A 21807-nucleotide genomic window follows, 5' to 3' on the forward strand; every position below is an offset into this window, starting at 1 on the left:
CTTTTCAAATGAGATAGGCTGACAGGTCAGCTTTCCATTGCTTTCTGTTTGCTTGGGTTTTTCTGTTTTGCTTTGCTGCTGCTTTTGTTTTTTAAAATCATCTCAAGCACATTGCCTAGCTTTTCCTTTACAAATATGAGGCTCGGGGAAAAAAGACTAATAAATATACAAATCAGAAATGGAAAATCTACAGCGAAGTCCAAAGAAAATACCACCTTGTAAAAAAAACATTAGTGAATAGTACATCTCTCACGGAAGGCTGAACCGTTCCAACTCATTTTGCCAATATAAAAGAGTTCTTCTATAGTAACCATTAACAGACAAACGAAGCAAGGAATCTCTCTTCACTTGTCTATCCGAGTCTCTCCTGATATAGCTAGTGGATACATTTCTAGTGGAATTCTCCACTAGCCTCATCAGACCAAATGAGCAGCACACTTTATTGCTTAATAAATAAAGTTTGCATGTATCTGAAATAAGGTTACCTTTTAGGAAAAAAAATGTCATTTTCAGCAATACCATGCTGCTACTGGTCCCAGGTGCACACTCAAGTAAGTAGAAGTCCACTAGCTGGTATAAGAAGGGTTCATGCAGCCCCACCAGGATCACCTGAGTGGCTGTTTGCTTTGGCTCCTGTATGCACAGCTGCACCTCTCTCCCTCATCCCATCTCCTCTCCTAGCTGGCAGCTACACCCAACCCTGTATAAATAAGATTCAGCTGAGTGCCACTGCAGTTAAAACTTTCAGGGTGTTGATCTTCCCCTCTTCCCCCCTCCCCCCCCCCCACTGGCAATTCCAGATTTTGCATTTCTAGAAGATTTTTGCCATTTCCTTTTCAGGCAGCTAAGGGTAAAAACAGATGAGTTAGGAGATATTCTTCTATTCTAAGATAAACCAATGAAACATCATGAGTAGGAGTTATAAACACCTGATACTCCCTGAGCATACGCCCTGGGTGTGTCCATCACATCACTCAGGCCTGGCACTCCCCATGGCTGCAGTTTTGATCTAAAATTCAAGAGCAAAATCGTTGTGGTTGGACAGAAATGAAGCAACAGAGACAGCAGTATTGCTTTTCATAGCCTCACCCTTAGAACATTTTTGAATATAAGAAGGAGACGTAGAAGTGGTGCTTAAGTGCTCCTAACGGTACTGGGGAAAGTTAACTTCTGGTAACAGTGGAACATGCAAGGCAAAATCAAAACAAGACCTCATGTTAATATTTTTGTCCACAATTTTCAAGTAGCCAGGATTTCACTGAAGTCATGCCCCATCAGTCAGCATGGAACCTATTCACAGTAGATTTTAGAGTAAGCAAACGAGTCACTGAAATTATCTTGTTCTCTGAGATTGTCATGCATTTCCAACTGCCTTCCTGTTGACAAGAAAAAGCAAACAGGTTGGATGGACAAATAAATACAACTGTTTGACCACAAATGAACCTAACTTGTAGATACCAAGTGCCTATACGGTGATATTTCTATCTCACTTTAAAGGGAAAACAGGTACCTTTCAAATTGGAGATTTTAACAATTTAAAAGATAACAGCTGAGGACCTTCTAATACATTTTAGATCGAAATACTTAAACCTACATAAGAATTCTAATTATCTAACTACAAAAACACAGGTAGCAGGAATAATCAAACAGATCTGGATTGTGATACCCCAAGCAGTTAGCTTAAAACCTCCATCAACCTCAGATTCTTTCCATTAACAGTACTGCAGATTATTTTAACTCTGGTATCACTTTGGATTTTGTCCCCAGTTCTGAGATATCCTGCTCTTCTCCATTCAGTAGGGCTGACCTAAAATCTGACCTAGCTTTGCTCATACCCACATTACTTGGACCATTCTACTGTATTACTGCAGACATCCTTCTACCTGCATTTCTGTATCCTTCTGAAGAAACCCCTCCAAAGCAGTTTATTATTGCACTGTTACAGTCTCTGTAACAAATGGTGAATAAGAACACAGACCTGCAGGAAAAAAACACAGGCTACAGACTGAAGGGCAAAAAGGTATGCCATGCACCAAAAAAGAAATACATAAAAGTGACAGAATTCATTTACAAAAAGAGCTCCAAAAAGACCAACTTCTAATGCATACGGACAAATTGGGTTCAAAGATATGAAAGAAAAAGGATTTATTTTGCATTTCAGTCTTGAAAAATCTAAACACAATACGGCTTTAGTTATCGAACCAGAGACCTCACAAAACTGTTAGCTAAACAACAGGTCCATTTAGAGACCAACCCTAATTCTAAATTTTTTGAGTGTTTAAACAGCATAACCAAACTTTAGCCCCAAACAAAAAAATCTGTAGATCAAATATGGAGCCCACCCCTTAACAAAAAGGAACCAAAAAAAGTGGAAATGCAAGCGTACAAACACAGCTTTTCATGAGACACACGGGCACACTGTATCATGGGGCAGCCCCTCAAATGAGACCTAAACTTTTCATTTGCAGTTGCTTTCACTTTCACTTAAGAACCTGAAGATTTCCAAATGCTTCCTAGGAAAAAACTTCTGCCAAAGTGGGGAAGCCAGGGCAGTATCTTTTCTTACTGTAAGGTGCATTTTAATTGAAAAGCAGATTAGAACACCCTGAAACTAATACACATTTTCATACCAAAAAACACATTACTCATTGCAGTTTCAGTGGAATACTTGACACTAACAAGGCAGCCTATATGTAGCTTTGACAGTAGGAACCTCACTGAAAAGAAGAAAGAATTGGCAGTTCGTGAGTTTGTACATTTGCACAGTGGCAGAAAGGCCCCGGGGAAGAGGTTCTTTTAAATACCAGAATTCCTGATTTTCAGAAGAACACCAAGTATCAAATATACTACATTATGAAATAACATTTGAAGATTAAATTACAAGCCAAAAGTCTTTAAAGTTATTGTCTACAAAATTACATTAACAGATGGGAACACAATGCCTAGTATTACGAGTTTAACACGTATTCAGAAATAGATAAAATCTAGATTACAGATACATTTTTGCAATACTTATTTTAAACAGAACGCTTCAGAGCTTTAGCTCAGTCACCTGTTAAAAACAGGCTCCAGAAGTGATTTACAGGAATGATTAAACTTTGCAGTAATTGACAGATGGCTTCTTTCACCTTGTGACTAAGCTTTAAACCTAGGTCTGTACGCTCACCTCTGTCACAGACGTGATTGGCTTTCTTAAGTTTCAAAGCTCCATGCATTTCCTGAACTGTGATTCCAATTCCCCCCCCACCTCCCCCAAGTACTGGCTAATAGTTCCCTAGAAATACCAACGTAAGACCTACTGCCAAATTAAGAATTGTTCTCCAGCTCAGCAGCTTTCTTTCCCATGGAACTTATCCTGGCTATTACGGCTGGCACCATTGCATTTAGACAGCTCTGGAAGCTGGGCAGGCTTCGCTGCTCCCCTCTGCTGCAACAGAGAACAGAAGCAAGAGTTGCAGTGCTTGTGCTGGACATGGCAGCGTGAACAGATTCAGAGGGGAGACTCACCATAAGGTTAGGAATGGCTTTTTGGTGGGACAGTCTCAACCTGACTGTTGTACAAGTCACACAGCTGGATGCCTATCAAATCATAGAATCACAGAATGTCAGGGATTGGAAGGGACCTCAAAACATCATGTAGTCTAATCTCTCTGCCAGAGCAGGAACACCTCAATTAGGTCACACAGGAACATGTCCAGGCAGGTTTTGAATATCTCCAGAGAAGGAGACCCCACAACCTCTCTGGGCAGCCTGTGCCAGTGACCTTCACGCCAGTGAAGAAGTTTGATCTCATACTTATGTGGAACCTTCTATGTTCTAGCTCGCACCCTTGTCCTATCATTGGATGTCACTGAGCAGGATTCTGCAGTTTAATCTAACAGACAACCCAAGATGGACAGGAACCATTCAAGCCCAAGTACAACCCAGACTGGTCTCAACAGATCCTCTTTGCCAGGACACAAAAAAGAAAGTCAGTTGCTGGGAGTTCACAACCAGAGTGGTACAGCTTTCCACACTCATGGTCTCATGCCTTTTTTTTTTTTTTTTTTTAAAACAAGTACACCCAAAACCACCAAACCAGGACACAAACTTAGCAACTTACTATTGCTAAAGTGCTACTTTATTTTTAAGCAAATGCAAACATACTACCACTAAATCATGACAGAAATAGGTTTTCTTCTTTATGTTTACTAGTTTAACTAACAGACACTCCTGCCTCTCAACAGCTTCTAGATTACCAAGTGATGGGAGCAGTCACGCAAGGAGTAGCAGCAGGTTGTTAGGACAATGCTGCTTTCCAGGCAAGTAGGCTTAGATCAAAGCTGAGGAAACATTCAGTTAATGATTGGATATATATTTCTGACATGAATCTTAGTTTTTACTGTTCCATCTCTTAATAAGGTTAGAGTCAAGTGTTAATTAACAAACAGAGGGAAAAGCAGTAGTAAAATGGGGTAACTATGAATAATAGTTAACAGGATTGCCTACATTTTCGTATCATAAATATTGCATATATCTTATCAAAATTAAGGACAATACGAGGTCATAAAGAATGAAAAGCGTGGTTCAGGAAAAGTGGGAAAAGTGCTAAGCACAAATAATCCTTAAGGTTGACATATCATTCCGCAGGTAATCAACTTCTTTCAATTCTGTCAGGTCTTCATTTTTTCATTGCATTATAGTTGAAACATCTGCTATGACTGTTTCCAGCACTGAGAAAATCAATGAACTCTGACATTCTGTCATAGCTACCTTCTCCACAGCTACAGCAGATTTCAAGGTCTTCCAAACCTGAGTCCCCCAAAAAATACCAGAGATCCCTGCCAGAAAGTTCTTCCAGGCTCAATTCAGAAGCCTTCATTACTCAAACGGAAAGCAAGTGCCAAAAAGAAAACGGAGCAACATGTTCCCTGGGCAGCACAGAAACACCTAGCACACACTGCCACAGGCTGCCTGGAGAGCCTGTAAGAACTTATCCTAGAAACAGTTGACACTCACCTAGAAAAGGTCCCAACTAACTTCAAAGTTCTTCCAGCTTCAAGTGTGACACTGAAGTGCACGACCTCTAGTGGTCCCTTCAAATCACTTAACATAGGAGTTTTCAAAGTCCATCTGATAGAAATCTATTTCCAACAAGCCACATCTTTCTCTGTATTAGCCAGACTAGTAGTACACCCTCATGTAACTACACTTCGTCTTCTAGACTGCCAGTCAATGCTTCAAAAACACATGAAAAATTACGACTATTTTGATTGTAGTACCCTGAGTTTATCACCACAATAATTGGTTATTACTCTCATCATAGTATTCACAATGGGTTTTCCTAGTTTACACTTACTGCATTACTAACAGATATTTTCTTCATTAGACAGGAGCAGTATACATTAGAGAGACCAGATAGTATTAGTTCTGATTTAATTAACACAAAACGTTGGACAAGAGATGAACAGACAAGAAGGAAATCTATATCCAAGATTTCTCACTTTCATAGTCAAGTCTTGATTTTTATCATAACTAATCAGAAGAGCAATCGTTTCTAATTTAATTTCTCCATTATTTTTTATGAATGAAGCATGCATATTGTAACATGCAAAAAAGAAAAAGAACAAAGCAATTATGGAAATATGAATTATGTGTTTAAGACCTATGCTAAATGCGTGTACTTGCTTTGAATGTCAAACCTAACGCTATTTCAAGATGCAGCTATGTATAAATGTGTCTCTGCTGTGAGGTGTCACATTTACTATGAACATACGTTTCAGCTTTCCACTATATAAAGTTACATTCAAACTGCAAATCCACGGGAGCAGGTCATCCTTGAAGGAAAAGATGTTTTGTCAGTACTTCCTCTTAGGTTGGATCAATGTAGCTGCTGTCACACCTCTAACAGCCTTAGAGCAGAAGAGAGCTGACCAGTTTGTTTCCCTGCTCCTACCAACAGGAAGGAAACAGCATCCATGCTCCAGCTTGCCTAAGTTTCTTCCAAGCAATTAAAATTTTAATTCTAATGTAGTGCTATTGAGAAGGTCCATGCGGTGCTGTACAAAAGCTGTATCATTACATAAAGTTTTACAGTTATAAGCACCTGGGCTTTCTTTTATACCAATACCTAGTCTTTCCAGCAATCATTGCAGGAATGAAACCTGTACAAACATAACTCATCTCTATCTCAGTAGCTGCATGCTTTATGAGCATCCAATGTATATAACTATATATATGAATATATGAAATACATATGCATATATACAAATCTTTTTCTTTTTCCCCTCCTACACTCAGAATCAAAGCTGTATACACTAGAACAGCACACACCCAAAGATAGTTCTGTAAGGTTTTTAAAGAAGGCAGAATTATCTTGACCTCTATAAAGGGAGCAACAAAGAAGTCACATGAGATTTTGAAGAATATCAACTCTGAGCATCCTAAGAGGATAACTATAATGTTATTTCTCTAAGTGGGAAGGGAAGATTAGAAGTGAGTCAAGATTGACATAATAAAGGCCTCAAAAGAACAATCATTTCAGAAGTGAGAAGGTGCATGGGGGATTTTGGAGATAATCTAGAAAGTAACATTCCCCAGCTGTGATTCCCATCACATTAGCTCATGGAATGTCTTTTTATTTCTAGTGTCTCTTCACAACAGATAGCCTGGAGAGCTCAGCTCTTTAGAAAACAGAACTAAAGGGTGCTCCACGAGGGGTTCTCCTGAACAGCCAGAGAATGACATAGCCAACCTAAAGCACAAATTCATAGCATAATTGATGCTTCCAGCTAACAGGAGCTGCACTAAGTTTTACCTTCCATTTCACGTATCATCAGTTGGCACTGCATGATTACTACCTCTCTCACTTTCCATGGCATAACATTTCTAGCCTGGAAGATGGGCACATATTTATTTGAAAAGTACTTGTGGTGAAGGCTCACAGGAAAAAAGTTTATAATATGCCTTAAAAAGTGTGATATTGCTTCCTCTGAGCACTGAATTAATAAGGCCACTTCTCCTTTTAAACATTTATACTGCTAGTTTCCTACTTCAAATAAATTAGTGAAACCACTGAATACCTTATATGAAGAAAGTCAAATTAATTTCACTATCTGAATTCTAGTTTCCATAGGTATGAGAGAAAAATGCATTAAACGGCCATTTCATTCAGCATTTCCACCTTCACATTGACCAGTAATACATAGAATAGAAAGAGCAAGGATAATGTGTTACTTGTGAAGGATCTTTTTATGTAGCTCTGGTTCAAGGAGGGATTTCCTTCATTCATTCTATTTTTAAAATCCATGAAACAGGGCTGAAGTTTCAGCTAATCTCATTTCTTTCAGATGTCAGTTCAGAAAGAAGAGGAAAGATTTGCTTTCAACTCTGAGCGGCTTAGGTTGCAGGTCCATCAGCAAGAGAGGCTCGTCCATTATTCAGATCCATCCAGTCACAATGAAGTGCCCAAATCTCTCTCAATGGGTCAATGAAACCCAAGAAATTCATTGTATAATCACATCCGTAAATTCTTGAAGGGAGAGTGTGGACATGCACAACTACAGCACATCACAATTCCCTCTCGAAGTCAGTTACAAAATTCCATGGAGGTTTTTACCACGAGACTAAAGGCAGTTTGTCTTTAGACAGTTAGATGATAAATTAATGCTTTGACATTGCATATAATGCAAATTTAAAAAAAAAATCAATTACATCTGAATAGTAACAGAACAATTACTGACTACAAATGTCACACTTGGGAACACAAGCTACATGAAATACAGGGCGTAGCACGAAGTGTTTAATTTTATTACAAAACAGTACTTAGATTTCAGGAATAAGAGCATCAAAACATTCCTCAAGGGACATAAAAATTTCCCTTGATTGTGATTTTCAAGCATATATAGTAAGAATTAAACACTTAAATATTTGTATTACCATAGTGCATAACAAATTAAACCACGAACAGAGCGTACTTCATTATGTGCAGCTCCAGAGATAATAACCTAAACTACTCCTTGTACTGTGAGCATTAGGCCATTAATATTGAAACTGTGTTGTCTCTGCCTGAGGGAAAGATGCCATATAGTTAAGGATGCACATTTTCTATTGTGCAATGCCCTGTTTGGATTGCTTTCTTCTCTCCGATCTTCATGAACTGAACCAGTGAAAGAAATCTGTACCAACAACTAAACCTGCACACTCTGGCTTTTAAGACCCTTCTGCTCCAACAACAATGCTTGCCATCAGCCTAAGCCAGTCAAGCTATTAACACACATCTTTGATTGACAATGGGAAAAGCCACACCAAACCTATTTTTAAATGACATCAGGAGTGGACTATTACAAGAAAGTTACCTGGGGTATAATCACAGCATCCCTGATAGCTCCCTCATATCACTGTGACCTGACTCTCAAGCACAGCCATCTGCATGGGCCGCACTGCAGAACATGGCCATCCTCTGCCAATCTCTCTTTCCCTTTGAGGGTAACCCCCGGCTAAACAACTACAAAATACTGTTGTTAACATGAAAGTCATTAATGCCTCCTGATGACACCTTAAGTTAATTGGTAGAGGGAGAAAGATCAGCGCAGGACCATCATGAGGTCAAACACCATGCATGTCCTAATGCTGCCTGAAGGTGAACTTCTTCAAAGCTAACATTTCCCCAAAAAAAAACATACCCAGCTGGACTGCAATACATTCAATCCATCCAACAAATTCCTGAATGTGACAGCACTTGTTTCTACATATATAAAGTAAAAAAGGGGAAAATAATCTAAAAGCTTACATGCTTCTGCTTGGTTGAGAAGCATCACACAAGTATCAAACTCCTCCTAAACTCCCCAGTAACATAGATGTCACTGCATTTTTTTTGTATATGCAAATATCTCACCTCCAATGGGTTACAACAGATCCTTTAAGTTGTTATAGTATTCAAAATTTGAACCCTTTTCCAAGAAAAAAAAGGAAGCTCCTCTTTCAACATCCATCCAATTAGAAGGACTTTTTTTTTTGCCTTAGAAGGGAAAAAAAAGAGATTATTTCCCAAAAACTAGTGTACAATTTCTCAGCAAAGTCTCCTCAGTTCAACTCTATTATTCTAACTATTTTTATTTTTTTCCCCAGAAATAAGGGTGCAGCAGAGTAGCTCTAAAAAGCGAAATATTCATTATGACCACCATTCACGATGATTAACTGTCAGGAGAACATTTAAAGAATTAGTTCTGCATATACATGAAAAACACTCTTAAGTCAAATACTCTGAGTATTTACAACTCCCTAAAATTATCCCAAGGGCTAAGTTACTTTACAATATTAATTAGTGAAAAATCCCAGAGAACCAGTTTTTAAGCAAGAATTATAAAGCACATTTTTCCCTCTGCTATAAGTAGCAGCTGTCCTATTTATCTTTCAGGCTTTTTACTCCACAGTATTACTGTTTATATACAAACTTTGACAGAAGTAGGAGGGAAAAAAAGAAAAAGAAAACCTATGTCCTTCAATACCTTAAGATAAGCATCAGAAAATAACCTTTAAAAAGAACGATATAACTCATCATTTTGAGCTTGTCCCTATAAACACTGTTGGCTAATTCCATTTACTCTAGAGAAAGCCAGGATACCCTCTGGGAAAATCATAGATTAGCCTACGCTTACAAAAAGGTATTCTTTGAACTTTAAAAGACATATTTTACTTCTACAAAGACTTCCCCCACCACCATCTCCCACACACACAACCTCTGTAAGGCTCTATTGGCAGGCAAATAAGACAAAATAATGTACAGATGGCAGCCATTTGGGCAAGTGATAGCACATGACACAGCGGGCAGAGTAACTAGGAAAAATGGCCTAACAGTTACACTGCTGCAGTGCAGTTTTCACACTCAGCTCCAGTGTTCTGCAAAATACCATTCTGATGACAGGGCCACTAAGGCTGGTGGCATTTCCTCGAAATTATGGCAACAAACAACTATCTTGCTTGTTTTTGTAATAGGTCATCTTCGAAACTGGAAAATTTTTTACTTACTTTCAAAGTGCACAACTGCAGAGTTCCCAAGTCTCCATTACATCACAGGATCTTGTTTTGACACACGCTTCAACAGAACAGCACTCAGGACTCTGAATTAAAAATATATATATTTTTAGAAAGATGAGAATACTAGTATTACCTTTCAATTTCATAAAAGTGAGAAAGATTACAGGCAGAATCATGAAGAAATAAATTTTCCAAGTGGGCCAAAGAAGTTTTCTAACAGCAAAAAGAAAAATCGCTGCCCAAGACTGTACCACTGCCACCAAGGCTTCTCGTGAGAAGAAACTAATCCTTCTTTGTTTGCTTGTAGCAAACAATTCATTTTCAAAAATCTAGTTTGCTAAGATGTTGTCCCAAAACATCACTGGTGACCAAACTGAAGTTTGTTGTGTTTATCAACAGCTGATGCACACAGAGCATGTTTTCTCCTACCACTTTATCAAATACATTGCTAATGCTGAATGTCATGAAGGGGAAAAGGGCAAACATTACAAAGTTGTATCTATCTTAAGGTTAGTAAGACTGTGAATGATTTTCATATGATACTGTGTTTTCTGTCCACCCTCCTATTGCTGCTTAACCTGGCGCTACCCCTTTAGAAATTAATTGATACTTTTTTTCTAGTGGAGTTTAACATCAGCTAGATTTGAGCAAAAATGACTGTGCTAATTAATGAAACACAACACTTCAGGTACAGCATTCAAAAAAAAAAAGAGCATAGGGAAGAGAAGCCAAAGCTTACAATGTAAATGAACAGGTTGATTAAGTGTTTCAATTTCACAGAATTTAATATTGTTATAGTTTAAAAAATAGGAAAGAGTCGGACAAAAGTAGAAAACCAACCCATTAAAATGGTTGGTGATAAACTTCTAATCATCTCTTGGCCACCAGCCTCTAAACTTTGGCATCACTGAAATTGTACAATTACTTGAAACGTGAGTTGGTAATTACCATTGGTCTCTGCATACAACAATTCCAACACATCCGCCAAATCTTTCATCAGAAATGGATGTCTTTCATTTTCTGTAATTACTATAAACGTTGCCCTGCCAGTGACCAAAATTTCCTTACTATAGAAAACTCGGTATGTTTTCACAACAGAGCATTCTCTGCTTTTCTGTTCTCCCACACAAAGACCAAGTTCATTACAGCTGAAAGTACTGATCGTTAAGAAAAAGCAGTCAATGTTCTACTGCAACGAAGGATAAATTTTAAATGAGTTAAAATGTGAACCTATCCTGGAATCTTTCTTCACCTACATTTCAAAGAAGCATACAACCCTTTCTCAATCTGTTAAACATGCTAGCAATAAGAACTATAGCACAGCAGAAACAGCAGGTCTCAGAACCTTATTACTTGCAAAAATGGACAGGTTTTAAGGAAGGCTTGGAGTTTATTCAAGAGCAAAAACCTTGCTGCAACTGCCATGTTGTCACAATCCAAAAGAAAACTACTGTGAATACTGAGCTTCCTTTAGAGAAGTTCATGCCGTACCTTTACATTTCTGGCTCGCCTCCCCTTTCATCATACTCTCCGCTCCTTTGTAAGATTTGCCACTTATTTTCTGCAGTTACTTGAAAGTTCTTGTTTTCCCACTCAGATCATCCATACTAAATGAAATTTTTATTCCACATTCTATGCTTTGGAATTTATTACATCACACAAGTGGAAAGGTGTCTTATTTTTCATAGTACAAAACTCTGCAGAAGCATTGCCAGATACATAAAATGGAGCTGTATCCTCTGAAAAAAGTATACCGGTATTGCTTCCAGTTTAACATCTTTTACATGCTAAATTAACTTGTAAGCAACTTTGCATGCAATTAACAATCTAAAGAGTGAGCATGGACATACCTAAAAGGCCTAAACCAAAATCTATTTCCATGCATGTACATAGTATCAATCCTATAATTTCGATTACTTTAAAAAAAGTCACATGGCCAAAATACAATCTACAACCACCTACTGGCTTCCACAACACATCTGTAGATTACAGTGACAGCTCTTACCCAAATTCCCTCTGCCAACCTGTCTGTGAAAGTGTGCTTCTGTAGCACTAGTGACAATACCAGAAGGCACTTCACTTCACACAAAGCCTATTTTTATGTATTCAAGAAAATGCTGGGCGTGGTTATGTTTGTTTTTAAAAGAGGATGATACACTTAAGCTGCTTCATTTCTTCACCCACTAGTAAGTAATATCAGTAACATAGCCCACGAGCAGTAATATCAGCTTTCACACTGTGTTTCTCAAAAACAAAGACAATGTTTTAGTAGAAGCAAGAATTTATTGTTCGGAGGCACCAAGTCAGAATCCAGAAAGATTGTAAGAACAAGACCTTCAGGGAATAAGCTAGTGTTTCCACCAAAGCAACCCTTTCCCCCCTCAGACTGCACTGATGACGGAACCTCTAGAGAGGAAAGCCTACTGCTGGTCACAAACCTCACACAGGTGAGTACCCATAAAATCAAGCATCCCCAGTTATTATTTCAGTGTTACAACTAACAAAGAACATGAAACAACATGAAAGAACACAAGCATGCATGTTAAATGCTCATTGGCCATCTCCATCCAGCTGGTAAACCATATGTGATTTCTCTGACAAGCCTCCTGCCTAGGAAAGCATTGCTACACTGTATCTTACTGAGCAAATTTCTAACTTGCCACTGGCTTCTGCCATCAGCATGCTATTTGTGCCTCCGGGGATCCTGGCTTATAAATCAAATGATTGGAAATAAAAGTTATACTGCAGAGAACAGAAGCAACAAGACTGAAGTGAACGCAGGCCGCCTGCCCGCCCTCACAGAAACGGGCCTGTGAGCCCTGTAGAGCACCACATCTCAATGAAGCTTCAGGAGAAAACGCACCACCGGTTCCTCTGCAGAGCCGTAAGATTTCTGAAAAGCACTGGTGAACATCCAGAAGAATCTCAGGTTTGGACAACACTTCACTTACCACAACCCTGCACAAGAAGCTGCCAGGCTCCCATGCGGCCCTTCCAACACAGCCCACCTCCAACACAGCCCACCTCCACCCAGACCCCAGCCCAGCTGCCACAGGAGCCCCTGGGACAAACCTGCTCAGGATCCCTTTCCATCACAAAAACCTGGGCTCACATTACAGGGTAGAGCAACTTTGTGACTAAACATTTCCAGCCAAGAGGTTAACATGCAAAATGAAGAGCAGAAAAATGGGGAAAATCAGTTTCTGAAGTTCAAAACCAATACCCACTCAATCGCAAACCTAGAGGGGCAGAGCATGGCTCTGACACTGGTAAAAGCAGAACAGCACGAATCATTCAAGTATCATACAACTAAACTAGCTAAAACTGCAGATAGATGTCCTATACTTTCTCTTCCCCCATTCCCTTTTTTTCCTTAATAAAGGTAGATAAATGCTTCTTTCTTGGTTGTTTTTTTTATTTTATTGATTTGAGGGAGATAAAGACTAGCAGGAAGTGGCAGAGAAAAATCATGTTTAAATGTAAAGACAGTGTTTGAAGAACAAAGCCTGAAGTTTTCACAATGCTGCAAGAATTACACTGCCAGTCTGTCTCCTCCTACCCACTATTATTATGTGTGATATAATCACATATTGCATACAGTCGTTAATCAAAAGCGTCTCAAAGCCTTTCACAAACAACTAGTTAGGCCTTATAAAAGAAACAGTCACTTCCATCTCTGCAAACAAAGGAGTATGCAGACAGGGACCTGATCCAGACAGTGCTCCCATCTCAAGCAGAATCCCAGCATCTGTGTCCCAGTGTGGTGCGTTCACCTGGATGCTCCTGGTCTCAGAGCTCTACAAACATTTGCACCTAACACTGTGTTTGTGGAGTAGTTACACCACTTTATTTAGAAGACCAATCTGGCTGTGGAGAAACTGCTCTTAAAACAAGCTGCAGGGCTTTCTTTGTACTAGGACCAAAGTGCAATACACAAAGCGCTTTAATTACATGCAGAGAGCAGTGCTAAAAAGCAGTCTGGCTAAAACAAGCTCTTGAGCCCAAGAATACACAAGATTCGTAGGAGCTGAAAGTGCAGAAAGGGATACTAACTTCATTTCAAAGAGAATATTTCACAGTCCATCCCTGAAAGCATGAAGCAAAGAAAATATGCCCCTAAAAACATAAGGTCAGGCTTCAATTCAGCAATATTCTGATGAATATTTATCAATTAACACTACACAAAATGAATAAGTCTAAATATCGAATCCATCCCTGAATGTGAAAACAGCAGGATACTAATGTTTTATCTTGAAAATCGGGCACTTTGCAGCCTTCCCGAGAAGCAAGATTACCTGACGCTGCACTTACTGTTGCACCCTACCGAGCTAGAGGAAGAACTTAAAGGAGAACCTACTCGAGGCAGAAAAGGAGAGGAAAACCAAACCAAATCTCACCATACAAATTCAGATCTCATGCAAGACCTGTTTTGGACATGCTTAGTTTAGCAGGAGATCCCAAAGCACTCTCTCACAACCAAGATTCTCACAAGTGAGACTGAACTTTCTCAGGGCAAAATCAACCAGAGGAGCTAAGCCAGCACCTTACATACAGAGCACTCGCACTTCTCTTGTGGCTAAAACTGTGAAGATGAGTAGGGGAAAACTGCCTGGCAGCGAGATAAGGAGAGGGCCACATCCACTGAGACCTTTGGTCTGTCTTGATACGGTGCTTTTGTCTGAGTGTCTGACAAATGCTGCAACAGTATGCATCAACAGGTACAGACATACTTCTCACCTTCACAAACACGGAAGGCGAAGAACTGTAGCACAGCACTAATGAAAGCATCCAGCACTGTAAACGACTTCACACCATCCCTCCCATCTCCATGAAAATTTCTCAGCAGTGGCCGAAAGTAGTCTCTAATAAAGCTTTCTGTAGACAAACTCTCCTTTTCACCATTCTATAATGTTTTATACTTTAAGAACCACCACATACCTAGCAGTAATTTACCACATATTAAACTTAAAAGGCAACACCCTTTTATTTATGGTGAACTGACAAAGAGGGCGAGCACATTAATAAAAGTTCAAAAACATATAATAAACATTACAACATTCATTATATTATTGTCCAAGCCCGAGCTATTAAATGTTAGCACTGCAGTTGAAGATGCAATATATCAACTGAGAGCTTAAAAATATTTCACAGTCAATCAAGATGGGGTTAGAACATGAGAAGTACCCAAGGAAACAGGAAAAGTTCATGAACAAGAGCATCTCAGAAGAACCTCAAACCCTGTATATTGATTTCATTCCTTACTTCTCCTTACCAGTGCAGAGCGCAGATCACCCTGGACATAGCCTCATCTGCCCCACACCATCCAAAAGTCACTTTAGTCTTTGCTGATGTATGACATGCTATAGCCCTACTTCCTAAACTGAAACAAAACCGTTAATTCCTGAAGCAACAGAGTACCCAAAGCCAGGGTCAGAGCATATTTCACTGTTGTTTCTTTTTCAAACAGGATAGAATACATCACATCCAATAAACCAACCATGAGAATCTCATGACCCTCACAGTAGCACTTATATCCACGCCCTGGAAAATTATTTTTATCCTATTCATCTAGAAACCATCCCTGTCTTCTCTATTTCCCAGCCTGATAGTGTGCTATTCTGCATCACCTGCAAGACTCAGTTACAAGAAGGGCTGCACAAACACTTCAGCAGTTTGAGAAACGCCGTTTTGGAAAAAGAGGAAAAAATTAAGTGAAATTAATACAAGTCCCACTTCATATTTAGTCATCATTTCTATGAACACGTGGTAACATTTTTCTGCATATGTCCACTTCTTCCAAAGCAGAAACTCAACTTTCACATAACTTTTTTACATCAGTACCCCCTTCCCAGCACTTGTGTTTTACTCTCCTCCCAACACAGGATCACAGCATTTCATAGTAACCACTCACTTCCAAGCACAGGACAGAGAAGCGCCATAAAACCTAGGCAGTCTTTCATCCTGATTTTCCAAATCAGAACCCTCAGTGCTTAAAAGAAACGCCACTGAATAGCCTGATCATCCAACTTTTTTCTGTTTTGAAGTATGAGCAGGAAGGCAGGAGGCTGCTCAGCCACTGCTGCTGTAACCCCCTGCACCTCCCCCAGCCCCATACATATGCTTGCAGCTTCTCAACCACCCTATGCACCTCCTTCTCCCTGCAGACACCACCTGCCTGCTAAGAACACCCTGCCAATCATATGTGTTACTTGTTTCGGGAGTATTTGCTAACTTTGCTTCACACCTGCTTCTAGTTCTAGTCTGGTTCTTATTTCAAGCCATCTCTGTAAGGAGCAGTCTGATAACTTGCTGACCATCAAATTGTTTATGAGGTGTACATGCGTAAGCATATAAAATGCAACGGCATTCACAAAAATTACGAGACAGTACAGCAATCTACAAATGTAAACAAACACAGGACATCCTTTCCATAAGGAAGCTCAGGAACAAACAAGTTACACAATGCATTTTATAAAAAGCAATGTTTGCTGTTTAGTGAATGCGTAATATGGTCATCTTTTATGCAGTTAAAAGGAGGAAAACAAAACACCATGCAGGAATATAAAGAAAATAAAGAACAGAATATGCAGAAAAAGCTGACTGTCTCTCAAAAGAGATAAGATTTTGATACAACTCTTGCATGCAACTTCTTGAAGAAATTCACTCAGAAATACAGAATAAATCATAGATCTCTTTTGTGCTGATATGCTGTACTTGTCAGTACTGCAAAATGAGAACCAAATTTTGTATTTTTTTTTTATTTTAACTGCATAAGCCTCACCAGCCAATACATGCTTTAGTGTCTTATAATTTTATTAAATCATTAAGAAATACACCCACTTATCATAGTTCTCTGCTTCCTGGAAATAATGATCAGGCACAGAAAGGAAGTTAATGCAACTAAACTGCAGATAACACTGCAGATTATTATTTTATTTTTTTTTAAAGGAGAAAAGGGAAGGAAGGAAGGGAGTTATTTACAGTTTAGAAGCTTTTCTACAAAGATTTTAGAACAATTAAATTAATTAGGCTTGATTCTCATAGAGCTACATTACTTGTCTATATTACAGAGATACTCAAAAGCGACATTCACTTACACCATAAACAGTAAAATACTGAAATTTCACAACTTAATTAGGACTGTCCAATGCTGCATTTGTTGCCAAAATATATTGTATTTTAGCCATGTGATCTCAATCCTCCTGTGTCCACGCTAGTACACAGCAAGTGGCCAAGGTGGATCACTGTACTGCTTGGCTGAACAACAACAACGAAGATCTATGAACTCAAAGAAAAAGCCTGTTCAGATTCTTCAGCTGATGTGTTTCTGTGTCTAGGAAGCAAATCTTTTAATAGCATTGCCGAGAATGCATGCAGAGTAATTCAGCAGCAAGAAGCCATGCAGCAGCAGCACAGTGTTGGCTGCATCCACCATGCAGACTCCCCTCATCAATGGGATTAGCTTTTATCTCTGGCTGAAACCCCAGCTAAACCACACAGGACATTCACTGAACTGCATGCACTGCCTCAGCTGTCTGCTGAACACTACACACATTCCAACCCTTCTATAAATGTATCAGCTCCGTAACCTGCCATAGAGACTGAAATTTCATTTTCAATACAGGTTTTAAGCTTCATTTTAGGGCATGATGCCAAATTTTAGCTAAATTATTTTTGTGATCATGGTTTCAGAGCAATGCACTTTTACTTGGGAAACGAGAATTTGTAGTAGAAAGCTATGAGGTAGGAAATAAATTATTTAATAAAAGCATTACAGTCTCAGATCTGACAAATCCTAGTGCATTAGTGCAGTAACTTAAGCAATTTATCCCTCACTCCATCTCTTGTGCTCACAAACTGTGAGTGCCTTGCACAACTACCACAGAACTCCGGGTGAAGAATAAAAGAATTTGGGTATTATTCCCTCTGGAGGCAGTAGTCCAGGCATCAAACTATGAAGCACATGGTAACTCCCCGATTCTACTTAAAGACAAGAGCCGAACTACTTCACATCAACTCATCAGACAACATTCACTTCCAAACTTCTCTCCTTGTTCCACACATCTTTTCCTCTCCCCCCCCCCCCTGAAATTTGAGGGTGACCTTGTTTTTCCAAAGTGTTTTGAAACAGGCTGAAGTGTCTTACGGTCAAACAACATCAAGCAATCTCTTGCTTTTTATAACAAATCAGCATTTCTATACTCACTCAGTATTGTTCTTTCCCCTCCACTTTTTGTGGCTAAATCCCGGCATCAAGAGCTCCACCCAAACGCAGGCATCCATGATGCCAGCCCAGAGATGCTTTTTGGCAGGCTCCAAAGCCATTGGTGCTCTTCACAAGGCAGCTCTGTGTTGCACAGTGACTGATGCCAGGGAAATACTGCCCCAAAGTGAAGCCTAGGACTGAAAATGTCTGCAAGCATTGGAACCCATCATCTGGAAATTCATTTCATTTGATGAGTAAGCAAAGCCTTCAAAGGTCTTCTAACTCAACAAATTTACAGAGCACGCAGGGCCTCACACTTCGATTTTAACTGGAAAAATCCACTAAAGAATAGAGAAAATACTAAGACCATTCATGGGGAGTACACGCAAAAGTAGATTGAAGATTCCAAATATTTGTCTCTCACGTTCCTTGAGTAATTACTGCTTTCAGAACTCTTTGTCTATCCTTTGCCATTGGAAACAGATGAGGAATTGTTTCTCAGGCAGAAAGAGAGATTGGTTCATAAAGAATTGGAAAACAGAACAAACAGCAGAAGTCTGCGCTTCAGTTTTTTATGTATTTCCCTTATAAAAAACTTGAAACATTTGCCATGTGTTATCAACTCAGTTCATTGTTTGCAGAGTAACATACTTCTGGTAGAAGCAGAGCAGGGGTCGGTAATACAAACCAAAGCACTGCAGAGACACCGCAGTGTCTCCAATCCCCAGCTTCCTCAAAAGCCGACTCCCTGAAATCTGGAATTTACCACAAGAATGTGAATCAAGCTCTTCAGTTCCAGAAGACTTTCTACACCTACTCTACACACCAACATAACAAAATTCTGTGGCAAGTTAGAGGGCTGCATCCCACCTATGTGCTTCCCCACAAAGAGAAGGCAGGCAGCTGAAAGCAAAGGCAAAAAATAAAAGCTCCAAGCATTTACTTATGGTCATCACAAGTTGCTTGCCGCACTAAAACATGGACCGCTGAGGTGAGAGCCCATTACAGCTCAGCAACAGCTCCAGATTGAGGAGATCCACGTCAGGTCACAAAATAGCATGCATTTATGCCAATCATTTCCAGAACATCTCCTTCCCATCCTGTTACTCAGCCCGTGCTTAGCACAGCAGCGAACGGAGCTATCCTGAACAGCTCCTGTTTACCCATGGTCTCATGGCATTAGCCCTTCAGCAGGAAAAGGAGCAGCAACATGTGCTGCTCAGTCTCCATAACCCTCCTGGAAGAGGCTTGGCTTCATACTCAGCCCCAAAGCCCAATGAAGGCAGTCCACTGGCACCCATGTAAAAGTTTCCCCTTTCAGCAAACACACTTGTCTCCTGCTCAGTATACACACAGCACCCTTTGTAAACGCAAGAATTTCTTCTGCAAATTCAGCTGTAGCAATAAGAAGACCTAAAAGGTGGTAAGAGCTCAGTTTTAGTTCTGTTATTATCAGAAAACAGGGATGGGGATTTTTTTTTTTTTAATCGTAAGCAGAAATTTCACAGTACAATGGGAATTGCTCAGAGGCAGGCTATCAACCTCTGGAAAGGAAGAATGGAGCTTTACAAGACATACAAATGACCTGCATGAGCCTCGTACACGTAAACTGTACAAAAGGCACAATCTCTTCTGTTGTGTTTTTCACGCTCTCCCTCTCGCCCACAGCTTAATGAGACCACCATTATATTATGCACAGGTGCTATCACAGCATTCTTTTTGCAATTCAGCATTCTTCTGGTGGGTTATATTAGAAAAAAAGGTTGAGAAAACTCAATTTTGCAGCATAAAGTAAGATACAAGATGTTAATCAAAGTCAATGTACAATTGTAAATAAAAATCACTGCAACAGCTCATTCAGCTATTTGCACAATCAAGTCTAATAGATGCCTGAAAATTCCCCCTCAGAAACAGCAACATTTTTGGTGAAGCTGTCACTTGCAGCCATTCTAAAGTTTCAAATAAATTCATCAATCCTAGAAAAGCAAAATCTGAAAAAACAACTAACTAAAATCAGAATTCCGATTGCCTGTACTGATCTCAACCTAGTTTATTCCCAACTTCAGGTAACAGAAATAATGTTTGGTACAATGTATCACCACTCTACTGTTCATGGTTAACAAAGTTTCCCTTTTATATCCATCTGATAATGGAATCTTTCCAGAAATTAAAAGATATCTGAGAATACTATACCGCTTTTCTTAAAGTCAGGAGTCTTTACTGTATAAACAAGACTCAAATATTTAAGAGCACTTCCTGATTACCTCTGGAGAAGAGTCACATATTTAGCAGGCTTTGATTTATATGATTTTTACGTTTATGCTTTTTATATAACAGTATCACTTCGAAAATTTACAAAGAAATAGCTTTTTGCTTTACCAAACCGCCAATTTCAGAACAAGCTATCCCTAAAGTTTAATATGTACTTCTAGAGAATAAAAAATCCTCTGACAGCCTCTAAATGTACGATACCTGATATTTCAACCTCACAAACCAACCTCAACTCGCAGAAGGAAGTCCCAAAAGAGAACATTTACTTAAGTTGAAACTAGAGTTCCAACTGCCACAATCATAAACCTTGTGATGATCAACCTCATTCAGTATTATAACACTGTATGCACATTGTGTTTATTTTCCTGATTAAGTCTGCTAATCTGAGACATTACTGATTTCAAATCACTGTTACTACCAAATTCAATTAACATCTTCCTTATCTGCAAAAATCTCACTAAGATTTCCTTACTAGCTCACAAAGTTTCATATGCAACAGCAACAAAAAAATCACCCTGAACACAGTTTCAAAATCAGAATCGTTTTATTATTACACCTCATTACACACAGTAACATAGTGTACCAAGATAATCCTGCCTCTCTGGTTTTAAAACTCTGTAGAAACGTAATGGAAATGTAATTAGCTACTTACATTAACCTAATTACAACAAAGTACTACAGGTAAGGCTTTTGTTTTGTTTTTTGTTTTTAAGTCAGGAAAGCGCCACTATACAACTACAGTTTTAATTATTTTTAAAGTAGGTTAGTCCTATCAAACTCTGGACTTCCTCCCCAACTTCAGTGAGAAAGAAACAGTAGAACATAGTGCTGCTCTTTACAAAAGGGGCAGGTGGCACACTGAAATACAACAAATGAGGCTTGATTTAAAATCCACTCTGCCTCTAAGCAACATCCATGTTAAGGCAGTTAATTCACACATTATTTTCAGTCCCTTACTGTCAGCCCACAGTTTATTACCATTAATATATTACAAATATGTCCTTATGCTGTTTACTGGTCCATAATTATGTTTAGGAGCACATCTTGAGAGAACACTTGCGTATTTCTCCATCAAGAATTCTTCTAACTATAAAAGCACCCAGAAATAAAAGACTAGATGCTTTGATAGGAAGCAATGCAATCATTAACCAAAAAAATATCACTACCTTGGTATTAAAAAGCAGTAATGCCCTTGTTAGTCCCATGATTTAAGCCCAAGAACAGGTCAGAAAAGAGGATTTTCTCTTTATGGATACCACTGCGAAACTCTGGTGGATTTGCTTGGTTTATCTTGCAGTCGTGACATTTTTTTC

At 39.1% G+C, this 21807-nt stretch overlaps 1 protein-coding gene across 4 annotated transcripts in view; it reads right to left on the reverse strand.

Annotated features, from left to right (window-relative positions):
- The window catches only part of SIPA1L1 (signal induced proliferation associated 1 like 1), a 197080-nt gene that overhangs the window by 148782 nt on the left and 26491 nt on the right, over positions 1–21807 (reverse strand). For 3 of the 4 annotated variants that reach the window (XM_021403922.1, XM_021403919.1, XM_021403921.1), the window contains exon 2: positions 10009–10100. The exons of the other annotated variant lie outside the window; for it this stretch is intronic. The gene's annotated coding sequence lies outside the window, so the exon portion shown is untranslated. The remainder of the gene's footprint in view (positions 1–10008; positions 10101–21807) is intronic. 4 annotated transcript variants of the gene reach the window in all.

The sequence above is a fragment of the Numida meleagris genome, chromosome 6 (genome assembly GCF_002078875.1).
Source record: "Numida meleagris isolate 19003 breed g44 Domestic line chromosome 6, NumMel1.0, whole genome shotgun sequence".
Classification (NCBI taxonomy): domain Eukaryota; kingdom Metazoa; phylum Chordata; class Aves; order Galliformes; family Numididae; genus Numida; species Numida meleagris.